General features: G+C 46.7%; 1 long non-coding RNA gene and 1 other non-coding gene across 2 annotated transcripts in view; both read right to left on the minus strand.

Annotated features, from left to right (window-relative positions):
• Nucleotides 1-26,104, minus strand: part of LOC144172518 (uncharacterized) — a 75,588-nt gene that overhangs the window by 38,355 nt on the left and 11,129 nt on the right. The window contains exon 2 of the long non-coding RNA XR_013323028.1: nt 13,234-13,295. This is a non-coding gene — a long non-coding RNA (uncharacterized LOC144172518). The remainder of the gene's footprint in view (nt 1-13,233; nt 13,296-26,104) is intronic.
• Trnat-ugu (transfer RNA threonine (anticodon UGU)) lies at nt 9,608-9,679 on the minus strand. The gene has a single exon. It is a non-coding gene; the product is annotated as a tRNA-Thr (tRNA).

A 26,104-nucleotide genomic window follows, 5' to 3' on the forward strand; every position in this document is an offset into this window, starting at 1 on the left:
ATCTCCTCGTAATCTTGCAATTACTAATAATGTCGGCAACAGTCTGCGGGTTTTTAGCCAGCAACATCTGAAAAGCGTCGTCAATGCCCTTCAGAATGTTCTTAAATTTATTGTGTTCAGTCATACCGGTGTTTATAAGTTTGCAGAGGTCGGCAACATCTTCAATATAACTTGTAAACGTATCACCCGCGCGCTGTGCACGTTCGCGCGAGCGCTGTTCGGCGGGAAGCTTTCGGAATGCTGGACGGCCAAACGTAACCGAAAAATTAGCCGTGATCTCAGCGCATGCCTTGAAGCCATCCGCGTTGTTCCCGTACCAAAGTTCAGCGACGGCGTGCGGGGAGAAGCTCACTTTGCTTAGTTTCATAGCTTAGTTCAATTGATTATGTGCACTCACTCGCTCGAATGAGTACAGCCAATCTTCCGCGTCATTTTCATCGGTGCCGCTGAAGGCCTGTGGATCTCGCTCACGTATCGCAACAGAGCACATCACAGTTGGTATCGAGGGCGTAGCGCTCTGGCTGCCTTCGGTGTTCATGACTGCGGGGAGTTTGCGGCTCCGGAGTTCCAGGACTGGATCGATACCCCGGCTCCTCTACCATTTGTAAAGGAGAGAGCCGACGCCTGGGTAGCTGGTTAGGGAGGGGTTAGCCGGGAGCAGGGTTCGGCGAGACCAGACGCCGAGCGTTTTTCTGCGTCTTCTTCTATTATATTTCTATATATATATACATACGGAAAGGTAGGTAGTTGAAGTTACCATTTTTAAAATATACGTAAGAAAGAAATAAAGAAAGAATAACATGCGCCCAGAGTGAAGACCGAATACACGGCCCGCTATTCGCACATGTTTATCTTTGTTTCTTCGTTACTTGTATTTAAAAAAATTACCTTAACTACCTGAGTAAACAAAGAACCCAACTACCCTATGCCTCCCTTGGCGTTGTAGGCTGCCGATCTATCTCCTATCTTTCCGTATTTCCTCAACGACCCGATGTTTTCCTAAATAACTATATATACATACATAACTGATTCGCGTTCGCACAGACGCCCAGGACGCAGCTCATGCAGTCTCCGCCGCGTGAAGAAAAAATACGCTGCGTGTTTAGAGAACAAGGTTACGATATGTGCACCCGGGCAACTCTTTAGATGCGACGCTCAGAGCATCTCTTCTCGGCGGCCCTGTCCTTCCTGCGTGCGTCCGTCGTCGGCGTCCGCACTCTCCCACGCACCCCCTCTCCTCTCCGATAGAGAACACTCTCTCGCGAGGGGCATTGGGTTGGATTCGATTAGATTGTCTTGCCTTGGCTTGGCTTGTCTTGGCTTGGATTGGATTGCATTTGGATTTGGATTGGATTGGATTAAAGTAGATTGTGTTGGATTGTGTTGCGTCATAGCCGCGGCAGACGCACTGGCGCCGGCGCGTGCCCAGGTGAGAGCGAACACTCTCTCTCAACATCTGCGGGTGTGCGGCCCAGTGAGCTCTCACTACGCCGGTGGGCGGTGCTGCGCATGTGCAGTACTCTCTCTCTCTCCGCGGTCTCCTCTCCTTCGGGCGCGCTGCGCATATAACCGGTATGCCGCTCTACGGCGGCCTTTCGGTAGACGGTTGCTCTCCGCTTGCGCTTGAACCCCCCTAAGCGTCGCATCACACCAGGGTTCCCGCGAGGGGAGGTTGGCGTAATGTTTTTTCTCTCTCTTTCTTAGGAGGCCACTGGACCTCAGCGAAGGAATACTAATCCCGAAACTTCTCTAGCGCGTTAATCCCCTGACGTGTATTTAACAGCCAACTCAGGAGGCTAGTGGACATTCGCGTTCTCAGAGACGCCCAGGACCCAGCTCATGCAGTCTCCACCGCATGAAGAAAAAATACGATGCGCGTTTAGAGAACAAGGTTACGATATGTGCGCCCGAGCAACTTTTTAGATGCGACGCTCAGAGCATCTCTTCTCGGCGGCCCTGTCCTTCCTGCGTGCGTCCGTCGTCGGCGTCCGCACTCTCCTCTGCTCCCCCTCTCCTCTCCGAAAGAGAACACTCTCTCGCGAGGGGCATTGGGTTGGATTCGATTAGATTGGCTTGGCTTGGTATGGCTTGGATTGAAATGCATTTGGATTTGGATTGGATTGGAATAAAGTGGATTGTGTTGGGTTGTGTTGCGTCATAGCCGCGGCAGACGCACTGGCGCCGGCGCGTGCCCAGGTGAGAGCGAACACTCTCTCTCAACATCTGCGGGTGTGCGGCCCAGTGAGCTCTCACTACGCTGGTGGGCAGTGCTACGCATGTGCAGTACTCTCTCTCTCCGCGGTCTCCTCTCCTTCGGGCGCGCTGCGCATATAACCGGTATACCGCTCTCCGGCGGCCTTTCGGTAGACGGTTGCTCTTCGTTGCGCTTGAACCCCCCTCGGCGTCGCATTACACCAGGGTTCCCGCGAGGGGAGGTGGGCGTAATGTTTTTTCTCTCTCTTTCTAAGGAGGCCACTGGACCTCAGCGAAGGAATAAAATCCCGAAACTTCTCTAGCGCGTTAATTTCCTGACGTTTATTTAACAGCCAACTCAGGAGGCTAGTGCGCATTCGCGTTCTCAGAGACGCCCAGGACCCAACTCATGCAGTCTCCACCGCATGAAGAAAAAATACGATGCGCGTTTAGAGAACAAGGTTACGATATGTGCGCCCGGGCAACTTTTTAGATTCGACGCTCAGAGCATCTCTTCTCGGCGGCCCTGTCCTTCCTGCGTGCGTCCGTCGTCGGCGTCCGCACTCTCCTCTGCTCCCCCTCTCCTCTCCGAAAAAGAACACTCTCTCGCGAGGGGCATTGGGTTGGATTCGATTAGATTGGCTTGGCTTGGCTTGGCTTGGATTGGATTGCATTTGGATTTGGATTGGATTGGATTAAAGTGGATTGTGTTGTATTGTGATGCGTCATAGCCGCGGCAGACGCACTGGCGCCGGCGCGTGCCCAGGTGAGAGCGAATACTCTCTCTCAACATCTGCGGGTGTGCGGCCCAGTGAGCTCTCACTACGCCGGTGGGCGGTGCTGCGCATGTGCAGTACTCTCTCTCTCCGCGGTCTCCTGTCCTTCGGGCGCGCTGTGCATATAACCGGTGTGCCGCTCTCCAGCGGCCTTTCGGTAGACGGTTGCTCTCCGCTTGCGCTTGAACCCCCCTCAGCGTCGCATCACACCAAGGTTCCCGCGAGGGGAGGTGGGCGTAATGTTTTTTCTCTCTCTTTCTTAGGAGGCCACTGGACCTCAGCAAAGAAATACTAATCCCGAAACTTCTCTAGCGCGTTAATCCCCTGACGTGTATTTAACAGCCAACTCAGAAGGCTAGTGCGCATTCGCGTTCGCAGAGACGCCTAGGACCCAGCTCATGCAGTCATGCAGAAAAAATACGATGCGCGTTTAGAGAACAAGGTTACGGTAAGTGCCCCCGAGCAACTTTTTATTTTTCTCTTTCTTAGTAGGCCACTGGCCCCTTAGCGAAGGAATTCTTATCCCGAAATTTCTAGAGCGTGTAATCCCTTGACGTGTATTTAAAAGCCAACTCAGAAGGCACGTGCGCATTCGCGTTCTCACAGACGCGCAGGACCCAGCTCATGCAGTCTCCGCCGCGTGAAGAAAAAATATGCTGCGTGTTTAGAGAACAAGGTTACGGTATGCGGCCCCGCGCAACTTTTTTTACTATTATTATTTTGTGTTTAATTTTCTCTTTCTTAGTAGGCCACTGGTCGTCAGCGAAGAAATTCCAATCCCGAAACTTCTCGAGCACGTTAATCCCATGACGTGTATTTAAAGAGCCAACTCAGAAGGCACGTGCGCATTCGCGTTCGCACAGACGCCCAGGACCCAACTCATGCAGTCTCCGCCGCGTGAAGAAAAAAAAATACGCTGCGTGTTTAGAAAACGAGGTAACGGTATGTGCCCCCGTGCACCTTTTTATTTTTCCATTTCTTAGTAGGTCACTGGCCACTCAGCGAAGGAAGTCTAATCCAGAAACTTCTCGAGCGCGTTAATCCTCTGACGTGTATTTAAAAGCCATCTCAGATGGCACAAGCGCATTCGCGTTCGCACAGACTCCCGGAACCCAGCTCAGTCTCCGCCGCGCGAAGAAAATAAGCTGGGTGTTTTTTTACAATATGCGCCCAGCGCAACTTTTGATTTTCCACCTCGCGTGTAGAAAGACCATGGTTCGAAACCCCGTTCCGGACAATCCGCACAAAAAAACAAGAAAACCTCGCAATTATGGAATTGCAGTTGGGGCTTGGGGTGCGGCCTGACCCCGGCGACCATTACCGGTAACGCACTTCCTCACCAGAGCTGGATTGGCCACCCTGGTGTAGTAACGGCCACAACCTCCTATGAATACGCAAATTAACCCACGGCCCTCAGTCTCCAGTGTCTGCGAAGCAACTGACAACGTTGGCGGTCAGACCTGTGACGCAGCAGGGGTGCTAAGATTACCTGGACCCGGACAGCCCGCAATTGGAATCTGAAGCTGGCAACGTTTAACACGAGAATCTTATCTAGTGAAGCTAGTCTAGAGGTGTTGTTCGAGGAATTCAGGGCATCAAATGGGTTGTCAGAGGGCTTAGTGAAGTTAGGAGAACAGGTGAAGCCTTTACGGTGCTGAAAAATGGACACGTTTCATGTTACCGTGGTCTAGAGGACAGAAGAGAACTGGGCGTGGGATTTCTAGTCAATAAAAGCATAGCTGGCAACATAGAAGAATACAAATAATTAAGGAAAGGGCAGCAGGTCGTGTAATTAGGCTCAATAAAAGGTACAAGCTGAAGGTGGTACAGTGCTATGCACCCACATATAGCCATGGCGACCAGGCAGTGGAAGGTTTCAATGAAGATGTGAAATCGGCAATGGCTAAATTAAAAACACAGTATACCGTAGTTATGGGAGATTTCAATTCTAAACTAGGCAAGCATCAGGCTGGAGACAAGGTAGTTGGGAACTTTGGCCTGGGTGTAGAAATAGCAGTGTGGACCTACTAGTCGAGTTTGCAGAAAGGAATAACCTACGCCTAATGAATATCTTCTTCTGTAAACGGGAGAGCCGGAAGTGGACGTGGAGGAGCCCGAATGGGGACCATAAAAATGAAACAGACTTCATATATGCGGTAACCCTGGCGTTGTGAAGGATGTGGAAGTGCTTGGAAGGGTTAGGTGTAGTGTAGTGACCATCGTATGGTAAGATCTCGAATTAAGCTAGATTTGAGGAGGGACCATAACAAGCTAGTACGAAAGAAGCCGAAAAATGAAGTAACGGAAAGGCGTAAAGCGGAAGAATTCAGGATCGCGTTGCAGAACCGCTACTCAGCTCTTACTGAGGAAGCCGAGCTTAGGACATAGGAAGCCAGCCACAACCTTACACGCATTATCACGGAGTGTGCAGTAGAAGTCGGGGGCGCGATGGCTAGACTGGATACTGGTAAACCTTCCCAGGAGACGAAAGTTCTAATTAGAAAAGGGCAAACAATGACAATCTTAACCCCAGCTGACGGAATAGAACTAGCGGAGCTTTCTAAGTTAATCAATAAGTGTAAGACAGCTGACATACGGAAGTATAATATGGAGAGGATCGAATACGCTGTAAAGAACGGAGGTAGCCTGAAAGCAGTAGAGAGGCGTCTTGGCGTGGGGAAAATCACAAGTATGCACTTAAAGACAAGAAAGACAATGTCATCACAAATAGGGATAACGTAGTCACAGTGGACGAGGAGTTCTATAGGGATCTGTACATTAGCTGGGACATCCAGGATAATGCCAAACGAGGAAGTAGTTCAGAGGAGATAGACGACCCACCAGTAAGTACCGAAGGAGTAAGGAAGGCTTTGAAAGAAATGAAAGCGGGCAAAGCACCTGGTGAGGGTCAGATAACAGCAGACCTCTTGAAGGATGGAGGAGAAATTGTACTTGAAAAACTGGCAAACCTGTATACGCAATGCGTAATTACTGCAAGCGTACCGGAATCTTGGAAGAACGCGAACATCACCCGAATTTATAAGAAAGGTGACATGAAGCACCTGAAAAATTACAGGCCGAGCAGCTTACTGTCAGTCGTCTACAAGGTATTTACCAAGGTAATCGGTAACCGAATCTCTGCAACCTTGGATTTCAGTCAACCTAAAGAACAAGCAGGGTTCCGTAAAGGTTATTCAACAATGGACCATATTCACACGATCAATCAGGTGATAGAGAAGTGCGCTGAGTATTCTGAACCCCTATATATAGCCTTTATAGATTATGAGATAGCATTCCACTCGGTCGAAACCCTAGCAGTTATTCCGGCATTACGTAACCAGGAAGTAGATGAGCATATTGTAAAAATACTAGAGAATATCTACAATGGGTCCACAGCTACCATCATCCTCCAAAAGGAGAGCAGTAAAGTACATATAAGGAAGGGCGTAAGACAAGGAGACACACTCTCTTCAATGTTATTCACAGCATGCTTACAGAAGTATTCAGAACGTTGGATTGGGAACAGGTGGGAGTACTTAATGGAGAATACCTCAGAAACCTCAGATTTGCTGATGACGTTGCCTTGATGTAGATGATAATGTGATGGCATGTACATATATATATATATATATATATATATATATATATATATATATATATTTATACCCTCCTCCACCTCGTCCTTGAGTACAATCACTATGAATTCGACATTAGCCACTACCTCCAAATTAACGGCACAGCCATGGGTTCCAAAATGGCACATACATACGCCAATATCTTTATGGCGTTATTAGAAACAGAGTTTATAGCAAAATGCTGTCCAAAACCTATCATTTATGAACAATTCCTCGAATACATCTTCATTTGGAATAATGATGAGGCAAGCCTCAGAAAATTTATCTCACAAATCAACTCCGAGCATCCATCAATCAAACTGACCTCTCAGATACCACCTGAAACCATAAATTTGTTGGATGTCACGCTCACATTGGACCAAGGGAGAGTCTCAACAACATTCTACAGGAGGCCCACTGACCACCAACAATATCTTCACGTCTAAGCAACCATCCGCGTCATTGTAAAACAAGTATGCCCTACTCACAAGCACACCGGTACCGCACGATATGCTCTGAACAGGACGATTTCGAAAAACATGCTGAGGAACTGAAGACTGCCCTGATTGGTCAAAAATATCCAGAAGAAAGTATTGACGATGTGATTAGCCGAGCACGCACTTTACAAAGAGAAGACATTCTGACTAAAACCCCAAAAGAAAGCCACCATGAGACTAACTTAGTCTTTACGTACTCGTCCAAAACTTCCCAAGTAAACAATATCCCGAGACGACATTTTATCATCATAAGGCAGAGTGAGTGCTTGTCGGCTGTTTTTCAGCGCCCCCACCCCCCGTGCTGTGTACAGACGGGCCAGAAACTTAAAGGACCTTTCGGTCGGGGCGAAAACAGAAGTACCTGAGCGAACTCTAGGCTGCCGGCCATGTGGCAAACCGCGCTTTAAATTGGTTCCCACATGGACAGACACCACTAAAGTTGCCCAGGCCACCAGGTCAACCTTTAACTATAAAATCAAAGACAACCTCAACTGTGACACCCCTAATGTAATCTACAAACTCCGCCACCTTGTCTGTGAGGAGGACTATATTGGCCAAACAAAAACATCTTTCCGTAAAAGGTTTAACAATCACAAGTCACACGTGAAGGGCCTCCCCGCCTTCCGCGGTCCAGGCATCTCCAACTCCCGGGTCACTGGTTTCCAAAAATACAGGCCGTCTTAATTCAGTCCGGCTTCCGCAGCACGTACGAGCGGGAACAAAGACAATCATTCTTTATACATAAATTTCTGACGTTTGCGAATCAAAACTGACGTAGCCTCCCTGAGATGTTTTGAGGGAGGGCGAAAGGAATAATTATGACATAGCTTCTTTTCTCTCTCTCTCTCTCTCTCTCTCTCTCTCTCTCTCTCTCTCTCTCTCTCTCTCTCTCTCTCTCTCTCTCTCTCTCTCTCTCTCTGTCTCTCTTATGTTTTTAGAATTAATCTTTCGCCCGTTAGGGGAACCGCGGTGTGCCGGCATCTGTGAGACGAGGGGGTTGGAGGGGTGTGGGGGGGCGGGTGCGGGAAGGTCGGCGTGGCAACTGCCCCTCCGGCGGCAGTGAGGTGATAAATCCTTCTCCGCCTGTGGTTCTTTACAAGGCGTAAATCAGTTTCTACGAAACCTTTCCGGACCATTTCACTCAGACGGACCCGTACGAGCCTCCTCGCATTGGGGACTGACTGATCCTTTTTTTCAAGGTGGTCCACGCATGTTTCTTTTCCCGATAAGCTTCCTTCGGCCACCTACGGCCATGTGGTACTTGTCTCTGTCTAACGGCGGTCTCAAACAGCCATTAACAAATGCATCTTTTTCGCTCTTTTTTACCATTCATCACCAGTAGGCAGAGGTTGGCATGCTTCTCTGCCATCCAGAGCATTTTCTTTAAATTTTCGAGCTTTGGCTTTCCAAATGTTATGTATCTCTCTCTATCTCTGTCTCTCCCTTCGCATCCAGACGCAGCACGGCGTTTTTTCTGTACAAGCACACTGGTTGAACTTTATGCGTCTGTTTTCTGTATATCAATGCCGCAACTGTGCCTCCTTCCCATTTGCAACTTTCCTCTCGCCATTCCTCTTTTCTTGCTTTTTCCCAAATTCGGTAGTATTGTTACGACATGTTATTCTTACTCTCCCGCTCTTTTACTCTCCCCGAGAGTTCTCATTGGGGAGGTTGAGAAGAAAGGGAAGCATTCGGAGGCAAAGTGTGTGTAAGCGTTTTTCTGTCTTTTCTAAGACAACCCCCGAAGAAGGGTTCTCCTTTCGAAACTGTTCTGAAAAATAAAACCCGTGTTGTGTGTTCTCCAAGTGTCTGCACTCAAGTTTTGATCTATTGCTACGGTAGTCCAAAACTTCTTAACTGCTAAAGATATACACATATATATATATATATATATATATATATATATATATATACAGAAAGATAGGTCAGCAGTCTACAACGCCAAAGGAGGCATAGGGGTGCGGTTAGGCTCTTTTCTTTTCACCTACGGTTAATGAGGTAAACATTTTTTTAATATACAGAAGAGAGAAAGAAAGAAAAACACGCGCCCAGAGTGGGGACCGAACCCACGCCTTTCGATTACATGTGGAATGCCTTACCAATTCGGCTATCTGGGCGACTGTGTTCTCCTTCACTTTCTGGGCTATTTATATTTACTAGAAGTGTATCTGACGCTTGAGGGTGGTAGCCAGTGCCACTCTGACTACACGGGGAGAAGGGGACCTTCTTTTCTACCCCCGGGGCGTGACTCGAAAGTCTACAGCCTGTCATGAGCGGGTAACTGGCGGGAAACCCTCCTATGCTACCTAGGCATCAAGGCTGCCAGAGCCGAGACCCTCGCTACGCTTTCGCAGAATAATGTAGTAAGGAAATGAGGGGCTCGTTGAGGAAATACAGAAAGATAGGTCAGCAGTCTACAACGCCAAAGGAGGCATAGGGGTGCGGTTAGGCTCTTTTCTTTTCAACTACGGTTAATGAGGTAAACATTTTTTTACATATACAGAAGAAAGAAAGAAAGAAAAACACGCGCCCAGAGTGGGAACCGAACCCACGCCTTTCGATTACATGTCGAATGCCTTACCAATTCGGCTATCTGGGCGACTGTGTTCTCCTTCACTTTCTGAGCTATTTATATTTACTAGAAAAAACGGCGCATTTTTTCTCGACTTGAATTTTCAATTATTGATACTTGCATAAAAAAAGGCAATCATACATCATTCGGCACTATAAAAAAACACTGTTAAGGACTGCAACTTTGATATGTGTCCTTACGGAATCCCTCGTCTCGTACGTCTCTGTTCTACAAAATGCATTACGAGGGTTCTGGGTCCAGCAGTCTGAAATGCCTTTGGCTATCCCCGACTTCCGACCACGTCTTACGTGCGGCCGCTGGGAAAAGACGTTCTACGTCTTTCCGCGGTGGTCGAGGGGCGGCGCTAGTTGACCGGGCTCTGAGCAGTCGTAAATACAAAACCCCGCGGTATAGTCGAACGAGGAGTCGCCGCGGAACTATCTCAATGGTAGAGCACCGCACGCGTTATGCGGAGGTTGTGGGTTCGATTCCCGCTTCCGGAAAAAACGGCGCAATTTTTTTCGACTTGAATTTTCAATTATTGATACTTGCATAAAAAAAAGGCAATCATACATCATTCGGCACTATAAAAAAAACACTGTTAAAACGCCAAACAGCACTGGCAATAAGGACTGCAACTTTGATATGTGTCCTTACGGAATCCCTCGTCTCGTACGTCTCTGTTCTACAAAATGCATTACGAGGGTTCTGGGTCCAGCAGTCTGAAATGCCTTTGGCTATCCCCGACTTCCGACCACGTCTTACGTGCGGCCGCTGGGAAAAGACGTTCTACGTCTTTCCGCGGTGGTCGAGGGGCGGCGCTAGTTGACCGGGCTCTGAGCAGTCGTAAATACAAAACCCCGCGGTATAGTCGAACGAGGAGTCGCCGCGGAACTATCTCAATGGTAGAGCACCGCACGCGTTATGCGGAGGTTGTGGGTTCGATTCCCGCTTCCGGAAAAAACGGCGCATTTTTTTTCGACTTGGATTTTCAATTATTGATACTTGCATAAAAAAAAGGCAATCATACATCATTCGGCACTATAAAAATAACACTGTTAAAACGCAAAACAGCACTGGCAATAAGGACTGCAACTTTGATATGTGTCCTTACGGAATCCCTCGTCTTGTACGTCTCTCTCTCTCTCTCTCTATATATATATATATATATATATTTATATATGCCCGCCGGATCCCACCCGGCGGGCATTTTTTCATCACTTTCTTTCTGACTAAAAAAATTCTTCATCTGTTTCTATGACCCACCACAACCTCCCCTTTGCTTTGCCAGGTTTTCTTGACTGCCAACCCCTACTTTCTGTCTTATTTTTACCGAGCCCCTCATTTCCCGTTTTCTGATTCGCTACATCGTTAGCGAAGGCGTCTGTTCTGGAAGTCTTGGTGCCAAAGGTAGCTTAAGAGGGTTCAACGCTGGTCCACCACTCTTGACAAGTCGTAGACACTCGAGTCGCGGCAGGGGGGTTAAAAAGAATGTCCCCTTCACCCCGAGTAGTCTGAGTGGCGCTGGCTACCACCCCAAGTACAGGAAACAAAAAATACCCTAACATAAATACCCGAGGAAGTGATGGGGAAACAGCCCTGCCGGTAGCGTAGTGGTTATCACATCAGACCGGTATTCTGGAGGTCGTGGGTTTGTATCCCACCCGACGGGAATTTTTTCACCGCTTTCTTTCTGACTGAAACAATTCTTTATCTGTTTTTTCCTAGGTTTTCTTGGCTGCCAACCCGTATTTTATGTCTTATTTTCACCGAGCCCCACATCTCCCATTTTCTTTCGTTTCCTTCATCAGGACGCAGGCAAGCATCTTTGCTGAAACGTTGGCAACAATCATGGTTTCTACCTTGTTCGAAGTTTTTTTTTCTTGTATAAAAAAGGCCTGCCCGGAGACGGTTCGGCATTACATGCACAATACTAGAATTCGAGACGTAATCCCGGAAATACAGATTGTTAGTTATAAATCAACAATTATAATAGTTATATACAGATTGTTATAAATCAAATGAGGCACCTCACCACACAACCAGTTAGATGCCCAGGCATCTATAGAAACATGTTAGAAGCTATCATAATGCCCCGGCAGCTGACATTGTCCTTTTATCAAAGCTAGAAGTCGCTCAAGTGTTTCCCGGTTTATGTGTGATGGAGTACGACCAATTTTAGAGCTTCAAGAAGGACATTGTTAAAGCGTCTATTACAAGTGCTTTTTGGTTTATTCAATATTTATAAAACATTAGCACGAATTTGGAATAACCAGATATGATGCGTTAGAAACTTAGTGCAGGTACATGTAGCATTCCTAAACTTTGTTCAGTATGTTAAGTTTTATTATTGGTAGAAATTCAAAATAAATATTTCTTTCCTCGAAAGAAAACGTTTAAACGTCCCATAGTTTAGTTATAAGCTTCCAGGTGTCAACAGTTCGCCAAAGAAATCCGAGTCGTGCTGTTAGATTCGTAGTATGACAAGGGTCTGTATTTAGAGTGCATCACGCTGCGTAAAAGTGTATTTTGTACAAACTCTCAGAAAGTGCGGTGGTAATTTATGTTGTATTGATGACATTAAGAAAAAAATTACGCCCACCTCCCCTCGCGGTAACCCTGGTGTGATGCGACGCTGAGGGGGTTCAAGCGCAACCGGAGAGCAACCGTCGACCGAAAGGCTGCCGGAAAGCGGAACACCGGTTATATGAGCAGCGCACCCGAAGCAGAGGAGACCGCGGAGAGAGAGAGTACTGCACATGCGCAGCACCGCCCACCGGCTGAGTGAGAGCTCGCTGTGCTGCATACCTGCAGATGTTGAGAGAGAGTGTTCGCTCTCACCTGGGCACGTGCCGGCGCCAGTGCGCCTGCCGCGGCTATGACGCAACACAATCCAACACAATCCGCTTTAATCCAATCCAGTCCAATTCCAATCCAATCAAAGCCAAGCCAAGCCAATCCAATCCAATCCAAGGCCCCTCGCGAGAGAGTGTTCGCTATCGGAGAGAAGAGGGGGCGAGCGGAGGAGAGTGCTGACGCCGACGACGACGACGGACGCGCGCAGGAAGGACAGGGCCGCCGACAAGATATGATCTCAACGTCGCTTCTAAACGCCGGACCTTTCAGAGAACGAAGGCATCACAACAGCAGCATGAGCACAGCTACAGCGCAAAAGTGCCAACAGCCATCACTGCAGCCGTGGGGTGGCCCTCGGTGATTGGAAACCAAATGGCACACAATTAAGCTAGACACCTAGAGAAAACCATTTTTTCACTCGCGGTAGAGTGAACAAATTTATGTAGGGCCCGCGTGGATGACGCGTACGAAGTGCGTCCGGGCGGCTTCTGCGGCTTCGTGAAGTTCATCGACGTTGTTCGCTCATGTGGGCCGTGCTTTACTTTTTATGTCACAGCAACACATGGTTAGGTTTCTTGCTCTATTAAAGACCAGCTTGTGTATTAAAAAGACGGTATTTTGTGGAAACCGATTATACACAGTGAAAGTAGAAGCGACTAAATATTCTGACCATATTTATTTTCTGGTGTAATTGCGTAAAATGCGTAGGATGCATTTGACCTTACCTCCTTCGGGTTTTGAGTGCATGCGACTTTCCTATCTGGATCATAAAATAATGCAGCTCTTCCTGAAAATGAAAACCACGTTTTGTTAGGCTGTTTTTACATTACAAAAATTTAATCTCCTGTTCGCAAAGCACAGAAGACTTACAATTCATAACACTAAACATTGAACCCGCCCTCGTGACAAACTTCTGAGCATGAATGCATGCAAGGGGTTCTAAAAATGTATATTTCCCCATACACGTTGTTTTACACACGGCGAGCATGTTGTGCTGTGAAGGCGGAAAACGACAACACAAAGCTTGAGCCTACACAAAGTGGGCTGTAGCTTTGTGTTGGTGATAGCTATATAGCTGTGGCTGTATAGCTGTAAACCTAAATCGATACATAAATAGTAAGCAGAAAGCCATGGTTAAACCATCAGGCGAAGTTTCAATCTGAATTGATCCTGTTTGGTCGAATATGACCGTAATACATTTTACGTTTATCCCCCGAAATGTAGACAACGCCATTGCGCAATTTGCGGGGTTCATGCACTGGTCCAAACTGGATGAAAATGTACTCCTTCCCCAGGATAAATTTTGTGAACACTACAATGGCTCAAATCCTTTACAACTCTCTTGTTCAGTAGTTTGCACCAAATGCCGTTCCCTATAACTTGTGGCCCATATTAACAACAATAACGAACGCCGAAAATCTTGAGTGGCCTTGCAGGATTTGTGAACCTGCTTACCGAATTTCTGCTTTACACAGCTACGGCTGTTAAACATGACTAGCACCTCTACTCAGTCGAAAATTGGCTGAGTCTGGTGTGGAACTGAAACAATCAAAATGGGCCTTGTCAGTGAGGCAGTTTTTAGGCGATGCTGGAGGTGCGTCAGGAATTAGGCTAGATCTTAACAAGGTTTTTTATAAACCTTATGGATGAGCCAGTCAAGTCGGTGATTGTTTGATTGTTCAATTGATTGACTATGGGATTACACTTGCCTAAACTACACCGGTTATGACGGGTGCTTCAGCGGAGGGCTCCTGATTTTTTTTGACCACCTTAAGATATTTAGCGTGCGCCAAAATCTCGAACGCCTGGCCGTTTTTGGTTTTCACGTTTCGCAACGCGCCCTTGGTCTCACGAGCACAACGCCTTACCCATTGAGTTCCCGTGATTCCTTAACACACTCAAGTGTTGCTGATGTTCTCTGCCTGTAGGGCATATTTAACCATCCTGCGAAAATTGTGGATAATGTTGCTTCCGCTCTAGGATGGCATCTGGGCCTGCCATTGAAAAACAATTCGTTTATCTGCAATATTTACCGCATCCGCACGATGAATCACCTAATTTGACCGTGAGCTGCTACTATTGCCTCCGAAGACACATTGCTGGTATGTCTCAGCTGTGTGCAGGTGCGAGTCCATCACTATGGAAAAGGGGTCCATTTCCATATCCCTCATATTCATTAGAGCAAGACATACAGTTCAATACTAATATATACTAGAGGAAATGGTGGCGCTGCAACCGCGGGCCGTCGTGAGCGCCGCCATTGCGTCCAGCGACATTCCTCGTCTACTTGACTTGGCTCGCCACAAGGCTTATTTTTTGTTTCGTAGCCAAAATCAACAAAATAGCACATCTGTTTCTTTTTCAACTCGTATAAAGCTTGTATATAATCCTTGACAAATAATTGTTTTGGAGCTTCAACTTTATAATAACAATACGAATTTGACAAATTTCCTACTGTAATATTATTTGGTTTTGCAGCCCGAGGCTACTTTCCAGCGTGTTCATGAGCAGTTCCATAGACAAGTTGAAGGCTCCTTCCCGGTATATGACGAAGCGCTCCCTGTAGAGCGTCTCGTCTTTTCAGTGGTGACATATTTTCGTCTACTATGTATATGTAGGAAACTCTTTGCAGGAAGTGAGCAAGATACGCACAAATAGAAAAAAGCATCGATTATGCTAACGGATGGGTGGGAGAGAGTTTATGACTATTTTGATAGCGCTTCATTTCAATTCGGGACTGCTCATCAATGACTTGAACTGGTGTATAGATATTCACCAATGTACAGTTTTAGATGTGACTGCATCTCATTCACACGCCTTGTCCCTCCATACGGCGTTGTCCGTCCACACCCCTCCCACTACCTTATAAAAAAATAAAAGTTAGCGGCACCCGGTTTCGATCCGTCGACCCTGTGGGCGGAACGGGAGGTACACGGTGCTCTTCCCAATGCGCCACAAAACCGTTTTTTTTCTTTAATACATGGAAATTTTAGAGAGAAGTCAGCCAAGACAATTGACACACAATATAAACACTAACAGACAGCAAAGGGTAAGCACGTCAGTCTAACAAAGGTCGGCACCAATTCAAAACTCAGGCAAGCAAACGCACGCATCCAAAAGATGCAGCCACTCTGGTGGATCACTCTGCGCAACGTAAACGCTCCGTACCAACGCCGCCTGTTCCCGAAAAATGACCTTGGTCGGCCTAGGTGGTTCAGCATGCCGATCAGTCATGCGGCACTTCCACAAGCTGAACAAACCTAGGAGCACAAAAACGTCATACGGCACCCGATTAACGTCCTCAAATGGCAAGAAGCGAATGGTGTATGGGGTGATATCAATGTCCTTTTTTAGTGTCCGTTGCAAAATATCCCAGAAAAACACCGCGTCACGGCACAGCACAAAACAGTGGTCAATAGTTTCTGGTTGGTTATACAACCGGCAATTGTCTGACCAAGGGATCGACATTCCTTTGTCTCGCAGCCATGTTTTAACTGGAAGCGTTTGCGAATGAAGCTTAAAGAAAAACGTTTTGGCATTTGGCGGCACGCACATACGCTTGACACGGTCTAAAACATTATTCGTATGGTCCCGCAAGTATGGCTGGCGATAAAGAGGCACGGGGAATAGATTATGAATTAAAGTGTTCGTCATAGCCGTCCTTGAAAGACTAAACAGGTACTCCAGAGAAAACCGCGCAGTAAGGAAATGAAAAGTATCTACAACTTCTTTTAGAAAACCCCATGGCGGCTTTTGGTTCACCTCACCCATAGAAACAAGGAGAAACGGCAAATGGTAACTTATGCGCTCTTAAATTACAGCACGTAAAAATGGATGCTCCGCCGACTTGTAGAAGAAAAACCGAGACACAAGTTGGTGCACAAACAAATGCATTAACCCAACACCATCAGACGGTAAAGGAAGAAACAAATTAACTCTGAAGGTAGCAAACACTCTGTGTAGAGCCTGGACTTTCGCCCGCTCACAGTGCAGTACCTGAAGCACATAAACAAGCTTTGCTACCAAAACCGATACAGAATCAAATGGTACGAACGCGCCTTAAATCCTTGACTCATTGAAACTACGTCAAGAAGCTACTGATACAACGCATGATGGGGCAATGATTAACACTGGCAATAAAGGAAAAGAAGCTCCCACTTACAGCAACAATGATGGAGTAAAGGTCATTGCGACAGCAAAGCCCCAAGCATGCCATTTAGGGAGATTGACCTAGATTGGCCACTAAAACATAATAATATTCATACGCGTTCCCGACACGTTTCACGCGATTTCAGAATCAATCCAACGGAGGTTCCCAGACAGTTTATCGAACGCCGTTTTATCGAAAAAATGGCCGTTTTTCCGGACGCCGTTTTATGGAATGCCGGTTTATCGAACCACCTACGTCCGTTTTATCGAAAGTGTGGTTTTGCGGCTTTCATTGTAATTTTCGGGGTTTAGTTTGTTTTCCTGGCCATCTCATTAACATAACCTGCAGCAAGCTTCATTCTACATTGTCTCGGCCTTGCATTACATACAAAAACCCGGTCTATATATGTTGACGCGCCTTCACCGTGTTTTGAATCACCTTTGTTTTATGATTATTTTTTTTAGTTTTCATTGATTGCACTCAAGCAAGTATGTCCCCCTTGTCTATATTACCGAATTTGCCCCTATTACGCCCTGCGCAATATTCCTTAGATGTGTATTGGCGTGTTTAGTTTGGTTTTGCCAAGTATATTCCTTGAGCCATGGTTCATCATTACGTGATCCAAAGTCTTGTCCCCCCAATTTTTGTGGTCGCGTGGTTTGCACGCGACTCCTACTCGGACCTTGGGGTCACATTGTTTGCATCTGGAGAAATATTGGGCCAAGAACCTCTGAAAGATTAGTGCTATATGACTGGAACAAGAGGGTTCGACAGTGGTAGTGAGACCCCGATAGAGGTGGTGGAGTCTAGGAGAGCTCGTCACAAGGGAACTCGTCACAGCCAACTCGTCATAGGTGAAACCGTCAAGTAGTCGAAGTCGTCAAAGGTCATCTCACACAAGGGAAAGTCGTAAGCTAGTACAACGGGACAATTGCCCATCCTGTCACAATTTACGTTTTTTGTTAATCATGCTCAAATAAAAATACAGGATTTCGTATATTTCTCTACGGTTGCGTCAACACTCTTAGCCCCTCCTTTGATTCACCAACCTTACGTTTCCTTGGTGGCCTTTGAGAAACACGCCGGACCAAACAGGGTATTTTGTTGTTTTTTTTATGCTTTGTTCAGGTAATCGCACAGGCCATATAGTATTAGACTTTGTTTGCTCGTAATCACTTTTTATTTTTCATTTTAATTTACAGATAATAGGGTCACGGTGCTGTATTGAGTAGACCTTCATAATTTCTCTATTTTTGGTGTTTACTATTTTGATATTGCTGTTTTTTATGCCTTATAATAAAAAGACAAGAGTGATGATGATGATGATTGTTGGTTTTTTTATAGCGCAAGGCCGACTAAGGGCAAAAAGCACCAGAGAAAAGTTTATTTAATGAAGTGAAGTGGTTACCACAAAAAGGTAGGTAAAAAAACGTGTCAACCGAACAGAGTAAAATCAGTTAAAGATAATGGTGATGGCTGGTGTATAGGGCCAGATTTGATTATGCGTGATAGGAAATGAGGTTTAAAAACTTAACGTCTGACAAATACTCAAACACACGTTTCACAGAAACACTGGCATCGTCACCTAGAAACAGCGATGGATGATGTGGGATATGTTGTCTGTAGAGTTCTCTGAAGTGTTTGTGTCGTGTTGTGTGAAGTGCCTTGCATGTGATTAGTATGTGCACTACGGATAGGGCCTCTCCGCACCTGCTGCACAGAGGTCTTGGAGATGCAGTGAGAAGGTGCGAGTGCGTTGCATCTGGGTGCCCTATCCGTAATCTGGCCAAGGCGACTTCAGAGTATCTATTGCGTGTGTTTGTTTGTTCACTTGTCTGTTTGTCTGTTTGTTCACTCCAGTGTGTTTGCCATGTTTTGCGAAGTTGTTGTCTGATGTGTGGTTTCACGTCGGTGTAGGGTAATGTGGTTATGTCTACTGTATTCAAGAGTTTAGCAGCAGCAGCCATTCGGTCCGCTGCTTCGCTCCCGGCTATACCACAGTGACCAGGGACCCAGCAAAGAACCAGTTCAAATTTGCGTACATACACAGACATAATACCCTTGACGATCAGATTGACAACGTGATTTTTTGAAGGCATTGTTGACGACAGTGCCCGCACAACACTGAGGGAATCAGTATAGATAATGAATTGTGGGATGTGGCTTTGAAATATATTTCTAATTTATATTAACGATCTTGTAACGCTTATTAGTGATTCCGTGAAAATTAAATTATTTGCTGATGACTGCATACTATACAACAAAATAACATGTCCTGAAGATCAACAAATGTTGAACAGAAATCTTCATTGTGTTCAGGCGTGGTGCGATAAATGGGGAATGAAGCTCAATGCCAAAAAATCCGTTTTTATGAACATAACTAACAAAAAGAACAAACTGTCCTTCCCTTACAATCTTCCGTCACAACCGTTATAACAAGTATCAGAATTCAAATATCTTGGCGTCACTATAACAAATAGCTTGAGCTGGAACAAACACATATCAAACACATGTGCAGCTTCTTTCCGAAACCTTTGCTTCCTCAGACACAAGCTTAAAAAGGCCCCAGCAAACGTTAAGCTACTCGCCTATACATCCATAATTAGACCGAGACTGGAATACGCCTGCACTGTATGGGATCCTCACACTAAAAGTAATATCACTGCTCTTGAAATGATACAGCGTAAATCCGTCCGATTCATTTTTTCGAAATATCGTTTAAGTGACTCGCCGACAAGATTAATGGAAGAGCATGGCATTCCAACACTTCAAGCACGCCGTCAAATTCATAGGTTAAAATTTCTGTTCTTGCTTAAAAATAACAAACTTTCACTTAAACCCGAGGAATTCCTTCAGCCACTAACTTCCCGGCAAACACGGCATAGACACCTCGAATCTTTGACTCCGTACAGCGGTCGAACTAACATATTCAAGTTTTCCTTTTTTCCGCGTTCAATTACAGATTGGAATAAACTAACTGAATCGGCTGTGTCCAATATTCACTCCCTTGAACAACTGGAATTGTGAATGGCATTGTTTTTCAATTTTGATGCATTCTTGTGTATGTGTACAATCTATTTCCAACAGTGTGCCACGTGTATTGGTATTTTTGTAACTTTGGTGCATTCCTGTATTTGTTAAAACTATTTTGATCAGTGTGCCATGTGTATTGCGCCCAAATGTTTTTTTTTTCCTTGTGATGCCCCTCCTGCTTGGGCCCTTCAATGGGCTTGCAGTATGTTTTAAATAAATAAATAAATAATATGATTGACAACAAGAAGTACACCGTAAGCCTCTGCCTTAGATACTAGTATGACTATTCAGAGTTCTAGTGACACTAAGGCCGGGCCCATGCCCCGCGCAGGACACAGAGGTAGCAGTTCTAGAAGCGTCCGTATAAAATTCAGAACACTCATACTTCTGCTGCAAATACAAGAAATGCTGCAGGATTGCACATGTGGGAGCTCGGCTGTTATCTACATGTGTGAAAGATGTGTCGCATGATACAGGGTGGAGATGCCATGGTGCTATAAAATCCGTTAGAGAACTTTGGATTGTATCTAAAAAGGAGACAGCAAGCTCTGACGCTTCCTCTCTAACTCTGTAAGAGAAGGGCGCAGAGAACAATGGTCAATTTAAAAGGAGTTCAGTCATGGACGTATCACGAAAAACTGATTTAAAAGGATGGTGAGGCATGGATGAAATATTAAAAGCATAAAGGAGATCTGTGTGTGCTCGCGGACTTTGTAGGTTCGATTTGTTGCACTCAACATAGAGGCTTTCGACCGGGCTAGTGCGGAAGGCGCCACACGCCAGGTGGAGCCCGAGATGGAGCACTGGGTCCAGCATTTTGAGGGATGTTTTACTTGCTGACCCATAAACAACGCTACCATAGTCCAATAGTGAACCTATCAAGCTGGTAAAAACACGTAAGAGAAGTTGCTTGTCAGCACCAAAACAGATGTGCGACAGAACCTTCAGGATATTCATTGTTTTTAAGCATTTATGTTTTAGTTGTTTTATGTGTGGGATGAATGTCAGCTTTTCTTCAAAGATAATACCTAAGAACTTGTGATCCTTTTTTCCAGTACTAGAGACACCGTGGAGTTCAATGTCTGAATCTGGCCGAATGCCACGCCTCTTGGAAAACAAAACACAAGTGCACTTCCCTGGATTAAATTTAAAACCGTTGCGATCTGCTCAGCCGGCAAGCTTGTTTACACCAAGCTGGACTTGCCGCTCGCAGACAGACAAGTTACAAGACTTAAAAGATAATTGTACGTCGTGTACATAAATTGAACATAAAATCGACGGTGGCAATGCCTTCCGAAGAGAATTAATTTTCACAATAAACAAAGTGCAACTTAAAACTCCATCTTGCGGCACGCCGTTTTCCTGCAGATGAATCCTAGAAAGTGCAGCTCCAACTTGCACGCGAAACGTTCTTTCAGACAGGTGACTGGCAAGCGTTTTCATCATGTTACCCGACATGCCAAAGGACTTCAAACCGCTGAGGATGCCGTACCGCCAAGCAGTGTCGTACGCCTTTTCAAGATCAAAGAATACTGTCTTACAGTACTGCTTGTGGATGAAAGAATCTTTATATATATGACTCTAACGCAACGACTTGATCGTTCGTAGATCGCTCCGCCCTGAAGCCTGCCTGGCAGCTCTCGAGAAGACCGTTGTACTCTAAGAAGTACACGAGTCTCCTGTTTATCATCTTCTCGAAGAGCTTACACATGCAGCTTGTCAGGGCAATGGGACGATAACTGGCGGGAGAGGAAGGGTCCTTCCCTTCCTTTAGGAAAGCCACTACTATGGCCTCCCTCCAAGAGCGTGGAATGTGCCCCGAAAGATATATTTTATTGTAAAGGTGAAGAACTGTTTCAAGTGTGTCTGCATGTAAGTGTTGTATCTTTGTGTATGAAATCCTGTCGGCACCTGGAGCTGAAGGTTTACAAGCACCGAGTGTGACCTTCAGCTCATGAAGTGAAAAGGGGGTGTTATAAGATGAGTTCGACTGAATACTCTCTCGCAAGGACTTCTTCTCACATGATGCTTTGCGTTTAAGCAAAGTGTTGGTGTAGTGTGCTGAGCTGGACACGTGTTCGAAGTGTTGTGCAAGCGTGTTGGCCTGGTCTTCGAGTGTGTCCCCTGTTGTGCTAACCAGGGGCAGGCTGTGTCTGTTGTCTTTTTCGTTTGCGTATTCGTGTCCAGACTTTGTGAGTGTCGGTGTATGAGTTGATGGAAGTGAGGAAGGCGCGCCAACTCTCCCTTTTCGCCTCACGACGCACACGCTTCCCAAGAGCTTTTGCCCGTTTAAAGGAAATGAGATTATCTGACATCGGGTACTGGCGAAGGACACCCCACGCCTTGTTCTGGGCCTCTCGCGCCCGCCTACAGTCCTCGTTCCACCAGGGCCTCCTTGGGTTGCGGGACGCACTGGAGGCCTGGGGAATGGACTTTTCGGCAGCGTCGAGTATGTGCGCCGTGATGAGTTGAGCTGCTTCCTCAACGTGTAGGTGTTTTATGGTTGTGTGGTGTAGTTTAGATGTTTCTGTGAATGTACTCCAGTTTGCTTTTGATTCAATAAACCTGTTATGGGAAGATGGACTGCATGGGCCTTTACCTATGTATGTTAGGGAAGTGGGGAAGTGGTCACTACCATATGGTTCCGTGCCCACGCCCCACTCTAGACATGGAAAGAGAAGTGCAGAACCAATAGCCAAGTCGAGATGCGAGTACGTATTATGTCCTAAGTTATGGTATGTAGGGTGTTTTTTGTTGAAAAGGCATGCTCCTGAAGATGTAAGAAATTTCTCTATCAGGCGACCTCGGGCATCCGTTCTGGAGGAGCCCCAAAGAGAGTTGTGCGCATTAAGGTCGCCTGCTAGGATGTATGGTTCGGGCAGCTGGTCGACCAGCGCCTCGAAGTCAGAGCTCGAAAGTGCATGATCAGGAGGAATGTATATAGGGCACACCGTTATCAATCTATTGAATATTATTGTGCGAATTGCTACAGCCTCAAGGACAGTGTTCAAAGTGACAGGGTGGCATGCTAAGGATTTCCGGGCGATTATGGCCACACCCCCAGAGGAGTGTGTGCAGCCAACCCTGTCCTTTCTGAATAGCATGTACCTACTTCAAAAATTTGTTTGGAATTGAGGTGAGTCTCTTGGAGACACATGAGACTTGGCTGATTGGCATGCAGGATATCATACAGATCATCAAGATTTTTAAGGAGGCCTCGGCAGTTCCATTGAATGATGTTTTTTGTTCCCATTATTTACGTTTAGGAATGAATGGAGTGTGTGTGTGTGTGTGTGTGTGTGTTCATGTGTCGTCTTTCGGGGCGGTTACTCTGGGATTGGGCTTTTTAGGCCTGTCTGTAGGCTTGGAAGTCGGTGGTCGCTCCTTGCGCTGCGTTGCAGGCAGGAACGGCCTGACATCCATCTCGTCGTCGGATGTCCGAGGGGTGCCCGGCGGACCGGGCCCCCTGGACATGGCCCCCCCCCCCTCGGGAGCCCTTCGTTTGAGCCGCCACCGCCGAGGGCGTAAGGGGCACCAGAGGTGCCACGGGCGGTGCGGTGGCGGTGGGAGCCGGTGTGGGGCCCGTGGTGTCCATCACCTCGGTACCCTCCAACGCACTGGAGGACGGGCAGACAGAGGCGGGAGCGGCACCGGTCCCGACAGAAGTGGTTTGCACCACAACCGCTGCTGCCTCAGCAAGCGGCGTGGTGCCGGGTTGGGCTGCGTGAGGCAACCCAGCGGGGGCGGGGGCGGACCAGGTCAGACTCGCTGAACTGGGTCCCTCTGGAAACCAGACGCCGCTCCGCCGCCCGGCGAGCCGCGTCTGCGTACCTCCCCAGGGGGAAAGAGGCGAACCTCTTTCGCGCCTCTGGGAAGGTGATGTTTACCGTGACCTTGATGTTAATTATCTTTTTTTCCATTTGAAATTTTTCACACTTGCGGGAGTATGCCGCATGCGGCCCCTGCAGTTCACACAAGACAGTGTATCGGATGGACAATTGTAGCTCGGATGATCATGCGCTGCGCATTTCGCAGACGTCGTTCTGCCAGGGCAAGGGTTTGTACCGTGCCCGAACCGCTGGCACTTAACACAGCGCCGCGGGTTCGGGATGTACGGACGGACGGAGCAACGAATAAAGCCTGCATTTATGTGTTGTAGAAGAACTGCGCGGTCAAAAGTCACTTAATGTGCTTGGTGGGAATCTCCTTGTCGTTTCTGCGGATAGTGATCCGTCTCACGGCAGTGACGCCCTGATCCTTGAAGCCGGCAAGGAGATCCGCATCCGTTTCGTTCAAAAGATCTGTCTCGGATATCACACCGTGGGAGCTGTTGAGGCTCCGATGGGGTGTGACCCTGATGCCCAGATCAGCCAGTTTTGTCTGAGCTAGAAGCTTTGTGGACTGCTGCTTGTCATTTATTTTGATGAGGAGTTCACCAGACTTTTGTTTTTTGCACTTATACGATTTTCGTATTATGGCTTCATGATACTTGGCGATCAAGAAGACTGACTGAGATGCAAGAGGGTGGGTTGAATTGAGGAACTCCATGACAAGAAATCGAGAGTAATGATCTGGTTCAGGAAATGTTAAAGATGGCAATGGGGGAAACGATACTTCGGTTCGGCCCCTTTTAGGGGGCCGATCACTTTTTGGGGGTGGGGGGGTTTAGACAATACCATAAAGCATAGTATAAAAGCAGGGAGACGGGGGTACTTTCTGCTTTGACCTTACCCTGGTAGTCAAAGAGGTCCCGGAGCTCCCTGCCTGGTAGACAGGCAGGGAGCCCATCGGCCGGAGCTTGACCAAGGCTCCAACGGCCACCATTTACGGCTTCTACCCTTTACCTTTAAACACCTCGCCACGGTTGGACACGGCTTATGTTGGGAGCTCCGGGTCCGCGGTGTCGCTGCTCACCGTCACCATGAATACTCTAGGTGCCCCGTGCAGGGAAAAGACAAGAGTGTGCACCCCAGCAGACATGCTGGGGTGCAACGAGGGCGAGATGAAAACGAACCAACCTGCAGTAAGGTGACTGATTTTGTAAATAACTTTTATCTCGTTAGTTCACACAAGGCATCGATAACAGTTGTGGAAGGCTTGGTAACGTCTTAGCAACCTAACTCAGTGCCCATTAAAAATTATGAATGCAAAATTCGGGAGAGACTTTTGCTAGCGTTCCAGTTAAGTTTTTGACATTGGATCCACAAGCGCCAAGCAGTGCCTTACTTGTGTACAACATATGCGGAGAAATATTTAGATTATGTGTCGACAAAAAAGGCGGTGTATACAGAAATTTACGAAGCATATCGAGGCATTTTAAGCAATACGCCACCATGCCGTGATATGGTTGCGATCAGAGGGGGAATAGAGCCACAATGAGCTTCGTTGAATAGAACAGAAAATTGTGGAGACATATTTCGCGCATCACAAAAACAAAAATCACGCCGGAAATAAAAGTCAACTAGTACAGAGACTATATACTTTTTCAAATAGGCTCGCTGTTAAGACAAGATTTGCAAATTACATAGCGAGGAGGAAATTAAAAGAGTACTGCAAATTTAGTTACTCGAACAGGCCGAGAAAAACACTTTCGATAAAACGGCTTCTATAAAACGGCCGTCGATAAAAATGCGTTCGATAAAACGGCGTTCGATAAACTGTCCGGATTCCTCCAACAGAAACACCAAGTGAACCCCACGATGCGTCGCATCTACACAGGGTTCCCCTCGCGGGGAGGTGGGCGCATTTTTTTGCAGTATAGAGGGAATACAATAGAAGCTCATGCAATATTTCTTTTCTCTCTTATATGGGCCAAGAAGGCAAAGAACCTCTTGCGAAAGAATTAATGTCGCACCCATCGTGGATGCTGATGTCGATATAGGGATGATATGCAGCAACATGTCAAGCCATATATACAAGAATGTATCAGGGAAATTAATTTTTCCGCTGAATGGGACAAAAGAAAATTGGCTACTGACGAAGACGAAACCCGCCAACAAGTTATGCTGTATAGAAATGAAGAATGAATACGCGCCTATTAGAAAAAGAGAAACCCTCTTTATTTGTGCGAGGTCCTGTTCAAGAGTTGGAGAAAGGAAAAGTAGTATTGAGCGGAAAAAATATCGTGCGAAAATAATGCGATTAAAATGCTCCCCAGTCCGGCTCCTCTACTGACAGCCAGCACTGTGAAGAAGGTGCTTTCGGCGAAATTGAGCTCTACGTGAATAGACCGAAATTCCCTATTGCGCTGTTCGCTCCAGGACCAGTGTCCTTATGCAGTGTTCTTCGGGGACTTGGAGCGCCGTGTATTCACCCAGAGGTATCGTGCACTGCATAGGGCACCCGAGCTATGTTTCTGGCAGTTGCAATGAACGAGGAGAAGGAGGAATAAACATTTATTGTGCAAAAGGACG

Source organism: Haemaphysalis longicornis, unplaced genomic scaffold (assembly GCF_048455015.1).
Source record: "Haemaphysalis longicornis isolate Haplotype H1 unplaced genomic scaffold, Haemaphysalis longicornis Haplotype H1 scaffold_23, whole genome shotgun sequence".
NCBI classification, from domain to species: domain Eukaryota; kingdom Metazoa; phylum Arthropoda; class Arachnida; order Ixodida; family Ixodidae; genus Haemaphysalis; species Haemaphysalis longicornis.